The sequence below is a fragment of the Pinus tabuliformis genome, chromosome X, assembly GCF_031772625.1.
Source record: "Pinus tabuliformis cultivar Carrire ecotype Pingquan chromosome X, CPIR1, whole genome shotgun sequence".
NCBI lineage: Eukaryota > Viridiplantae > Streptophyta > Pinopsida > Pinales > Pinaceae > Pinus > Pinus tabuliformis.
Window position 1 is genome coordinate 220,696,593 of NC_142308.1, and position 12,771 is coordinate 220,709,363.

General features: G+C 40.1%; 1 pseudogene; it reads right to left on the reverse strand.

Moving 5' to 3' along the window:
* Window positions 1-10,545: 10,545 nt before the first annotated feature.
* Window positions 10,546-12,553, reverse strand: LOC149139137 (tubulin beta-1 chain pseudogene; annotated as a pseudogene).
* Window positions 12,554-12,771: the final 218 nt, after the last annotated feature.

Sequence of the window (12,771 nt, forward strand, 5' to 3'; positions counted from 1 at the left end):
TGGAAAGACAGTTTGATTTACTTCAATACCAACATATTTCCAGGAACTTAAACACATTAACCGATTCATTAGCAAACTATGTATTAGATAGACATTTACGACATTTGTAAAAAGAAATGCATCAGTGTTATGCAAGTGGATCACGCAAATCAACCAGAATAAACCTCGAAAATCAAAATATATAAAAGCTGTTTATCGTTTATACATAATGTTCTGTAACCAAGACAAAAATTGGTCGCATGACCCAAAAACTCAAAAGTGCTAGGGGGCACCCTAGCCTAGTGGTGCTCATGATAGCACGTCACGGCCTATGCAATCATGCGCAAGAGACGAGTCCATCGTCTAGGCACACCAGTAGTATGCCGCTGCAACTGTAAAGGTAACTCATCGATCCGTACATCCAGAATACCGAGAGTAAGGCTCTCAACCTGCTCCTGCACAGCTGTAAGGGTCTCAGCGTCTTCAAGGTCGCGAAGAATAACTCTCCCAGCAGGCTCCACTGCTGGGGCAGCAACTGGCAGTCTCGAACGAACTGCTGGACGAACAGGACCAACATCTGCATGCACCCAAGAGTTTAATTAGAAGTCTTGACAGAATAAAGCACAGCAACATTATGAATAAAAAAACAGTAGACAGTGATATGGTCAGAGATTTTACCAATAGCGCCCCACTGTTCGCCATCCGGTAGCACCAAATCCGGATCACCTCGGAAATCCATACCCACATATGGGTACTCGGAAAATACCATCTCCTGGCGCTCGAACCACCTGAAGAAGGCATCAGTGAAAGTAATCTGAGGTTGACCAGCATGCCTAGACATGTGATCGACCCACCTCTGCATGCGTGGCTCGGTCGGAGAAGGCAAGTCGAGTACAATATACTGAGGCTGCATCAGTGGGATTTTCTCCAAGGCAAAGGCAGTCAGAATAGAACCAAATCCAAAGTTCTTCAGCTTCCCATCCTTTACCTTGGTCAATTGACTTTTCATCTGAACAAGTACTGCATCACACTAGTTGAATACTTTCGGTTGGAGACACTCCAAGGCGTGCTGCACATAAGACCTGTTGGCAACATGTAGAGATGTGCTACCGGCCATCCTACCAATAGTATACAAAATGGACCTGAGAGACCTATCAGTAATCTCACAGATAACAACCCTTCTGTCTCTGCTCGGCTGGGAACCTTCCCTGCAGTACTGGCGAACATAGTCTCTCACGAAGTCATTCCCCCGGGCCGAACCTGACAAAGAAACGGGGGCACCCCGCCTTGACAACCCAGTCAAGAAGTAAATGTCTACTATGGTCAAGGGGATGGATTTTCCCCTAATCTGGAATACTTGGTTGATGGGATCCCAAGCATCAAGCATATACTGCAGCAAAGTAATCTGTGCTCTCATGCTAGAGATACGGAAGAACTTCAGCAGGCCACAGTTCCGCAGTGCGTTTACCGTGACAGGGTCATGGAGAGCAATCATATCTTCTTCTTCATGTTCTCGTTCTCGCCATGTAAGGGACATTTTGCTCAAATGTTCCTGCAAAACAAACAAGAGAATGAGTAAGATCTTGGATTTGATGAGAAACTGGCAAAATTTCATCAAAAACTGTGCAATAGGACTGTTTTTCTATGATCAACACAATTGGCAAGTGTCCTACCTGCGTTGAAGGTCAAACTGCCTTAAGGCAGCTTGACATTCAACGCAGGTTTCGAATGGACTACCTGCGCTGATGGCAGAGCGCCCTAGCAAAACCCCAGGGGCTCAGGAGAACAGGAAAACAGGCACAGAATGGAAAAATCAAACCATGAAAAGAAAGAGCTAGGGTTTAGCTCCTACCTGGTCCAAACAGCGCTGAGAATCGTCCACAGAATCTCCCAAAATCAGCTGATGAAAATCGAGGGGGAAGAGGCACCTCCAAAGCTCCAACAAACCAAATGCAAATGAAATGGTAAAATGAGAGGTAAAAACACTCTTTAATGGCTTTTTTACGTAGTTCAAAGCAAAATATTAGGGTTTTTCATCTCATGATTATGTATTTCTAACTAAGTTTGATGCAGCGATTGAAAATGCAATACTATCCTTGAAAAGAGAAAAGCTAGTAATGGTAAAAAATCAAAATTTGACCATATATCCGAGCAGTTTTAGCACATAGTTCATGCTCGTTAAAAAATAAACATAAGATTGAGCAGTGTTTTGGCGCATTCAAGCTCGTTAAAAAATGAACCCATCCCGGTAAATAACCATTAAGAATGTAACCTGATCAACCATAAAAGCCTTGGTCGTGTTTGTGTACCGTCACCTCCACTTTTCATTTGGCCGATCGTTTACCTCCATATGATTGTTTACCCTTTTTGAGGAACGGCTGCGAAGAGTGATTTCACCTAGCCATCCTTGCGACACTGCCATGATTGGAAAATTCCAACCTGTACCTGGAATCAGCTACTAACCCTGTTCATCACTTGTTCCTCAAAAGACGAGTCTTCTTTAAGCTCTTTTCAACTGACTCGTAAAATATGAAAAGATTGCCGAGTTTTGGCCTTCCATCTCGTTAAACGACCGGAAGAGCTATCCCTCCTCTAGATTTTAATCTTTTTGGACCTGAGGGATTATTGCACAAAAAGATTGAGCGCTTGTTTTGTTTGGCTCGTTAAAACTATCGAAAACTCATTCCTTCTGTATTGTTTTATACTTTTTCGGACTTAAGGGATTAGATGACGAAAAAGGAATTTTGGAGTTAACTTTATGTACCTTTTCAGACTCTCTAAAAATGAAAAGGGCCGAGTTTTCCTTGTCGTTAGACTCGTTAAAATCACTAAATGGCGACAAACTTGTCTTTAGACGAGAACGAGTTTCTCTATCGCTAGGCTCGTTAAAACATAGCGATAGGCTTGCCCGAAGGGCAGGTTATAGAACAAGCATATGTTATCCTCCTCAAGCTTGACAAAAATAAAGAGGTACTGGTCAGCAATGACTGGGGAAAAATTGGGAAAAATCAAGAAGTCTTTGATGGTAGCAGGTCGCTCTTGAACATGACACTTTTCCTCTGTACCACATCGGGTTGGGTTGTTTCATTCACCGGTCACATCACCATGGTCTTTGCCACACCATCCATACTTGGGGTAATGCTACCAATCCATCGCATCAGTGTCGCCATATGTTCAAGAGAAGTCGTTTAGAAAGAGTCAACCAGGTCCCATCCACTGCCATACATTATCCTTCATCCATTTCATGACCGCCACCCTGAATCATATGTCACAGATTGTTTTCACCTCCATTAAAATCATTAGCTCCGTTCCGTGTCACTGATGTGGGATTCATTAAGGCCCTCCTTTGACGGATCGCTTCTTGTCGACATCAGCTCATTATCCAAGAAGTTGATCTAGGAACAACCCCTTCAGTACTTTGAAGCTTGCATGCCTCAATGGCAAGTTTCTCACTTCCGGCGACAGGTATACATCAATGACCTTCGACCAGAAGATTTTGCGTGGTGTTCGACGCCAAGTCCTTTATTCACAGCACGTGAATTGTACTGCAGTACCTTGAGGGTCATTTTCATTATCGGTGGTTCCTCTCGCGCTTGTTAACGGTTTACATCATTGACCGGTAATCACGCGATGTCTTTCCATGTTCGACTTCAGCGCAATTCTCACATGGATCGACTTGTACTTAGAGTGAAGATCGAACGAGATTGAAGACCCCGGATCTAGTTTCATCCATCCGGGCTGCGATATATATTCAGGAAATATAAATACATTTGACATGTACATCATTGCAACAGATGATCATCCTACTCAAAGGATGATAGTTTCGCCAGAATTATCAGTCTACCATCAAACGATCGTCTATTCTATGTACCAAAATGTATTTATAAAGCTGAGCATGGGAATGCCCACCTTAGCTAGATCATGAAAGCTGTATGAATCATAATGTATTGTATTGTATCTTATTACAGGTCTCCTCCCAGCAAATGGATGAACTTCGGACTCCCCTGGATAAAGCATTTCACCCGATAAACGGCCTCATACTTTAGGGGGCAACTGTTATAGACATTTTTGTGCCTTACATCACTGAGCATGAAATTTCAATAATTAAGGGATCCAAAGTCCCTAAACATGTTGTTCCTACCCCTAGAGGAACAAGGCAAGCAAACCACAGCAATTCACAAATGTTCTCCACCTGAAAACACTCAAAAACAGGCCATTTCTGGATCATGTCAACTGCTCCACTAAGCATCTACGCTGAATGTCAACTGCTCCACTGTCTACCTGCGCTGAATGTCAACTGCAAAGAAGGCTACCTACGCTGAGCGTAACTGGACAAGTGGCAGACTCATTTCTCAAGGTGTCAATGCCCAGGAAGCTTCCAAAATGACACTTGGATCAGGGAATTCGACTGGTGATGAGTAAGAGGTTCCAAATCTCCAAGTGGAAGCAAGAACCTCCAAGTGGATTCAAGAACTGAAGTGGGAGAGGACACTAGTCAGCTCCATGCCAACCTCAAGCTGACTCATCCTTTCTCCAAAACTCCTATATATAGATCTCTCTCAAGAGGTCATGGGAGGCTGGAATATTGTAATTGCAAAGAATTGCTGTTGGATTGTGGTTAGATCATTGGGTGCTTATGCTTTGAAAAGGGGCTGAAGAAGGAATTCCATTCTGCTGGGAAGGAGATGTTGGGTTGGAACCTTATGGGTTGTATCTCTTCCTGAACCTTGTTTATCAATCAATAAAGCTTCTTGGTTCTTTCCTATATGCTGATGTTTATTGTGTGATTTGCATTAGCGTATTTGATTTACTTCTAATCCTGAATCATTTATGAGTATGTATATTTGCCTTTGTATCGTGTCCTTCTCTTGCTGCATGCAGCTGTTCTCTTGTCACAAGTAGCTGTTCTCTTGTGATCTCGTGGGAGCAAAAGCGAAGAGGCAAGTAGCTGTGGACACACAAAGAGGAGAGGATCTAGATCGAGGGACAACCGAAAGATAACGGTAAGTCTACCAATCTCCTCTCTTTCATATTTCATAAAGGAAGAAACCGAAGTAGCTGTGTTCGTTTGTTGCTAAGGTACTATCACACCTTAGGTGGATAGGATCGTCCTGCATAGGCATTTTTCCCCGCAACAACTTAGGGCAGAATTAGCGTGTTGGAAAGATTTTAAAGTTGATATTGCGAGGCATGAAATCATCAAACAACAATTATTATTTACCTTTTTGGGATTAGATATCATTGTCATATGTTCTGCTTGAAGTGAATGAATGAAAGCCATGATTGAACAAAAAATTGGACATAAAGGCAATGTTGAGAAGCCAAACTCAAACTGTGCAATAAACACAATATTATATTAGTCTCCAAAATCATACAATTTAGTACACGTGTCAAGCTGAAATTTATAAAAAATCCATGAAATAACAAAACCTAAAATAACAATAATACAACTCATGAAAGGAGTTTCTCTTTAACAAGTATAAATCCTTTCCTTTTCTTGAGTCACACTTACTAATTTTATGCCCCAAGGTCACATTTGTTGGAGCCAAAGCATGTAGTCATCATAGGGCAAACCAAAAATAATGGAATCAATCAACCAAAAAATGTATTGGATTTTGGATATGCAGAGACAAACTGAAATCTATTGAAACAAAACAAATGCATCCCAACATATATCATCTTCTTGTAAAACAATCATGTTCTTTAGGACACTTTCCACTCATAATAATTCAAAATCATGCCAGCAAACAAGACAAACTCCAAGCTTATCACACAAAGAATGTAACTCCTGTCTAAAATTGTGGTTTTGATTTCAAGTCAATGTTATAAGATACAACCAAACTAATAAAAAATACACGAAAATACATCAAAAGTTGAAGTAAAACAATCAATTTAAAAACTCTATCATACACCAAAAAAACTCTACTATAAATGAAAAAGAAGAGATGACAATCAACATTGGCTCAAATAGAATCCACATTCAGATGAGCTCCAACTAGTAGAAAAGAACAAAAACAGATATGCAAAACATCCTGATCTCGTTATGAATGCATAAGTAAGAACAATATTGACATGAAAATAGCAAAGCCACAAGACAAAATCACAACCTAACACTAAATATGGACTATGAATTCATTCAGAGTTTTCTCCACTTCTTGCAAACACCCTTTTACCTAACCTCTCTCATACTTGAGTGCTTATTTGCACATAGCTTGAGATAACATTACTTTGTAAAACAAAAGAATCATGAAAGATATTACTATAAAAAAATTTAACATTTTGGGAATATAAGAAAAGTTGACTGTCAACTTTACTTTATATCTCTTAGATACAAAAAATCTACAATCTACATGAAAAAATATTTATGTATCAATAAAATTGAACATCTATATCCCGGATGCGGGTGTGTAACATTTCATTCTATATGTGGGCAGCTTGGTGGGATGGCACGTGGCTTATTACCAAAGCCATCCGGCCTCACGTGATGCAAGTATTTAAGTCTTCTGCTAACATCTTCAATGCTGGGTTAATGCAGCTCGTCCCTCCACACCAGCCTGCAATTTCATCTATCATGGCGCCCCTCCAAGAATTCATTCATGCTCCTCCCCTGCGCTCGTGTTGTTCCCTTGCTGCCGCAGAGCCTTTCTCTCGAACCAGCCTAGGGAAACGTTGTGCTCTGGAATGCTGTGTTGATTTATCGTCGGGATTTCATGTTTCACAAAGCCCATTTTGCAAATTCAGTTGTCGCTCGTCCTTAGTCTTTCCCAGTGCTCCTCTGCGAGCTGAAGCTAGGCCCCTTTCAGTCCCCCCCTGGCTTCACAGTACTGTTGCCTATTCAGCACCTCCTGCTCTTTTCATTATGCCTAGATTGCGCCAAAGAATGCACTGTAGGAGGGGAAGTTCCCGTGGGCGAGTTATCCGGCAGCCCTCCTCCTCTACTTCGGACTCCTCGTCTTATTCCTCAGACTTCAGCTCTGACCGCTATCCCATTACTAAGAGTGGTCGTGGACAGGGTCGAGGGCAGCATAATTCAGCAGTGCGCTCTCATAATTCTCAATCTCACACCGCTCATTTTCAATTCCCCTGTACACTAAGTAATTTCTCCTTCATAGCTTTAGTCACCATTGAGCTTTGAGAGGATACTTCTGGTCTAGTTGCTGTGACACCAGGGGTGACTCTGGAGATGAGGGTGGAAGATAAGCATGGCACTTCTCAGATTGACAACAAGCAGAGTAAGGATCCTAGTGGCATTGCAACCCAGGACGTGAACATTCAAGCTGGTCCGAGCGTCCCTACTAGTGGAGGTTCTTCAGGCAAAGAGGGCCAGCTTCCACCTCTCATGAAGCTTAATCAGGTCTGCGTTCAATGGCTTTTTCTTCTCTGTTGCTCGAAGGTGCTCAATTCCCTCTTGTTTTATAGTCATTATATGCTCTACAGTTCTCATGCTCAGAACTTTTTTCTAAAGTTAAATTACTGGTTTCACCTGCATGGGTGGCATTCTTCTGACTGTGTCTTTGGGTCTCAGTTATGGTTATAGTTGTTTAATGGGTCAGATTTCAGTTTTGAATTAGGCAGTGCTTCCCTGTTTATTTGTATAGGCCCAGTCAACCTATTTTGGTCTTTGAATTACCTCTGGTCAGTCTTCAGTTTCGATATTGGCGTATTCTGTTTCTATGAACTAGTCATGGTCATGGTCCTAGAAGCTCTTTTGGTCAGTCTTCAGCAAGTCTTTTTGGTCAGTGTTCAGCTATGTAATGTGAGCATGCCGCATCTCTGGGCTAGACTTCTCGAGGCCACTACCTCTTTGTAAAAATATTTTTGTATCAATATAGAAGTAGACAAATTCAGAAAGAGATAAATAAAAATAAATAAATAAAAATAAAAATAAAAAAATTAACATCTATATACAAAACAACAATCATATAATATGTGAGATTTGTTGAGTGAATTTGAAATAATATATATTATGATATCTATAGAGTATATATTATTATGAAATTTCATGTCCACAAACAAACATAAATTTATCCAGTGAATCCCAACAACAATAAAAAACCATAGATTTTACAAATGAATCCAAATCCAACATACACATTACAAAATCCCCCAAACAAATAATATCATGTCATAAATTTATCTAATGAATCCAACAATGAAATATCATGAATTTACTAAATGAATCCAGCATATACAGACATGGCTTAAAGAAACAAACTTCTTAAAAGAGAAATCAGGAGCCAAATTCCAGTAATAATAGATAAAAACTCTATAATATAACTGGGCATTGACCATATATTGTCTCCATAGATAGCAGATTTTATCTTGGCCCCCTACGTCCCAAACAATGAAGCTCATATTCTTAAATATTACAATCTCTATATTGAATCCTATAGTGGGCACTGTTCTCAGGTATTCCCATGGTTTGAATTTGTAGATAATTATTGTCTTTACTATTTACAAATCCCATAAACATATTATAGTCATACAAATCCATTCAACACCATAATTATATAACATATAATACAAAGGAGTGTCTAAGCATGATTGAATTTCTAATATAATTTTGGCGAGCAGTTACATCTTCTCAATATTTCAATATGATCAAAAAAACTAAAGACATATTGTAGGAATTGTATACAAATTTTATGCATTCAATGCCAAAAACTTCGATGAGAACAAAGCATACCATGAAAGAAGAAGAAATAAAAATTGATCTAGGAGGATCTGTCGATCCAATTGCATAGATATTCAAAGTGTCATCATTAGTGTTCAGTGTCATCGTCACCTCAGTTTATGGGTGTCGTTCAGTTTCGACAGTGTTGGTTATGATCGGGTTGTTCAGGTAAAGTTCGTAGTTTTTCATGGCATTCAGTTGATGTGGTGTTCTACCTAGCTGTCGACTTATGTTCATCGACAGTTCCGCCAGGGTTTAGTTGACGACATGTGTCTTGTCATTCGACTCGCAGGACTAGTGTTGACATGGTTGTGTCATCCATCGCACAGGTTTTATGTGTCGACATTAGTGTAGTTTGTGGCATAGATTCATCATTTGGGTTGTCGTTGCAGAGACAACTGGAGTCGATGATGTGCATGGGTTTTGTCATCGCAGATGGTTTTACATCACATTGTGACGAATGATTATAAAAGGGTTTTTCAAAATTCTAGACCTAAACCCTAATCCTACATCTAAGACCTAAAACCCTAATGCATTAATCCTAAAGTATAAAACTATGCTAAAACACCATTACCTATCCAAATCCATGTATTAATCCTAAACCTATTCCTAATTCTAAAAAACCTAAAGTCCAATCTTACCATGTATTAAAAATACATTACAAACTTAGTTTATTACCATTTGCCTATTTTCAATGCTTAAAACATTATAAATAAACAAAAACAATTAGAAACACAACTAACCATGCAGCTAAACAGCAGCAGAGAGCCATGTGACTAGGATAATAAACTGTCAGAGTTTACCGCATATTAAACAGTGACCACCGAAGCAAACTGAGGAGTCTGACCACAAGGGGTAACCGGGTTCATGTGAGCAGTCACGGTAAACAATCAGTAAACTGCAGTCCCTAACTGTGGAGTTAGCCACATCGAAACCTAGCCATGTTCACATGTGAATGGAGGTTACGCGTTACGATCATACCGTAGAGGAAATAAGTGGTAAGCCACCAGCAATGATCATGCGGGGAGAACGCAGTCACATGTCAACCATCACCTCGAGGATAGCCGAAACCACCAGAGATAACCATTAGGTGGCAGTCGACCACCCTATTCACATGTGCCGTTAGCGCTCCTCCACCCAGTTAGCAAACTGCTAATGGTTTCAGGCTAAAACAAAGTTTCTTTTGGGTTTTTAATTTGTAAATTGGATTAATTAAATTCCAAAATGGTGAATGTCACAATATGACATTAAAGCTCAACCAAGAAACCCTAAGTTGTACCTTCAAGTTACCTCATTCATTCCAAAGATGGACAGCAGGAGGTTTTCATGCATCTACAAGTCTATAAGAGGCAGTTTTGCCCATGGAAGACATTAGGAGTGGTTTTGAGTTTTCATGTGCAAGTTCTAAAGGGATAGAGGTGATTTTGTTTTCAGTGTTTCGGGAGCATCCGGGGTCGGATTTGGAAATTGTAAGCGGCGTTGGAAAGAGGGTTCAGAGAGCTATCTGATCAAAGAGATTAGAATTTCCTATGTGCAAGTTTAGTCTGTCTAATTCACTTTGTAATCAACTTCTTCCTTCTCATTCCTAATAAAAACGGTCACCCATCTTGAAAGCAAACATGGAGACGTAGTCCATCAGGGACAAACTCTATAATAAATCTTGTTGTTTGGTATATCTGTATTGTCATTGTTTTCAATTCTGTTTTGCATCTTAATTATGGTTTATCAGTTGTCGTGAAGTGATCAGTTCAAGCAATTTTCCTCAAATTCGGTGCTTTCAGTTAACATTCAATTCTTAGATGGCTAATAAATTCTACATCAGTTTTTTGTATATGGTCATTTCAGATCACAAATGAATTCCACAAATAAACAACTATTAGGCATTGGAACAACTACCAGTTGTCGATGGCATTATGTAAGCTTTTGCCCCATCTTTCCTCAGTTGATTCTTCATCATCATAGTATTCACCATCCTCTGCACTAACATCCTGATATTGCATGTATCCAGACACCAAATCATTCATGTTGCTCTCTACTTCAGTGAATTCCATCTCATCCATGCCTTAACCAGTGCACCAATGTAAAAAGGCCTTCCTCCTAAATATGGTTATGAACTTCTTGCTCACTCTCCTAAACATCTCTTGAATGGATGTTGAGTTCTCAATGAACGTGGATGACATGGACAATACTTTTAGCAGGATATCACATGCATTGGATTTCACATTGTTGGCGATCCACTCCACAAAGTAGGAGGAATTCTTGTTCTAAATATTCATCATCTATTCATCCACCTCTTTGGTGCTCATCTTGCCTCTGAACATGGCAGATGAAGTAAGGTACCTTCCCTAACATGGATCTGCACCATATATCATGTTCTTGTAATCCCACATCTGTTGTGTCACTTCCAGAATGGTGAGGGCTACGTATTGTTACAAACCACGTGAATTCAACAAGGCAAATCCCACCATAAAGAAGTGAAGACAAGGGAATGGATTCAAATTCACTGCCAATTTCCTTATATATCAGCTAAGCTGACTAGGAAACCTCAGGCAACAGGTGACTCCACTCATTGTTGCAGATATTAAATGGTTCAAATCACCGAAGCTAGGAGTTGTGAGCTTGAGAGTCCTGAAGCAGATGTCATAAAGGGCCTCATTGTCCAGTACCATACACTCATCTGCATTCTCCACTAGCTGATGCACAGAGAGCATGGCATTGTAAGGCTCCACCACTGTGTCAGACACCTTGGGAGAAGGGAAAACAGAGAAGGTAAGCATCATTCTATCAGGGTACTCCTCCCTGATCTTGGAGATCAAAAGGGTTCCCATTGTAGATCCAGTACCTCCTCCCAAAGAATGAGAGACTTGAAACCATTAAGTAAGTTGAAACAATCAATTAAAGTTCAGCGAAGTCTCAACCCGCAGACACTAAAGTGTGAAAAAGATCACTATTCGTTTGTCTAGCAATCTAATAGAATAGAGTAGAGGAAAATAATTATGCTCAATAGAAGAAAATTAAGTTTGAAAGTTGAAACAATCATTCAAAATTCATGCGGCCTCCACCTGCAAAGAGGACAGTGGGAAAATGCTAGGCTCGACATTAAAAAAAAAGTAAAAATATGCAAAGCAAAAGTGCTCCTCCTACCATACATTTCTTATGCTTTTATGTGGAAACTATACAAAATATGACAGTGTGGAGGACATCATGCGATATTGATAGATAGATGTGGTAAATAATTTTTTCGCAGAAGAATATTTTTGAGGGACATTAAGTGATCTATGGTCACGCACTGTGATCCCATTTGGAAGTTTGCAACCTGTAATGACATGTACAATTTTAATGAAACAACATCCCGGATATTTATGACTTGCAGTTGCCCCCTTCCTAACAGACGTGGTAAATAATTTTGTTGTAGAAGAATCTTTTCCAGGGACATTAAGTGATCTATGGTCACGCACTGTGATCCCATTTAGCAGTCTGCGGCCTATAGTGACATGTACAGTTTTAATGAAACAACAATGCGGATATTTACGACATGTAGCTGCCTCCTTCCTAATGACATTAAACACAGAATTGATGAGCTCAGCCCCTTCCATATAATGGACCTAGCCCAGTTATTTCCAGCCCAGACTGGCCAAAAACGAAGTTAGCATACCTGAATACCTGGCCATAAGCCCCAATCCTCACTCTGTCCATAGTCTTAGGCTCAAGATCCATGAGCACAGCACGGGGCACAAATCTTCCACAACTCGCCTCATTGTAGTAAACATTAGCCCTTTCGAGTTGTAGATCAGAAGTTTCATAGTATCTCCCAATGGGATCGATCTCATGCTCATCACAAACAACTTACCAAAACTTTGCACCGATCTCGTTGCCACATTGCCTGCCCTGAATGTGCAGGATATCATCATGGGGGCTTGACTCAATGAACCTATGACATATCACGTGTGCTCATGGAATATTAAACAAAAATCACATTATCTAACCCCCTGCCAATACAAACCCAATACACCTTCCCAATTTAAAAAACCACTTCTTTCACTAGATATTGTAGGTATCCATTTTTTCATTAACATTTTTTATACCCCTTTATATTTTTCCATTAACTTTGAGCTCCA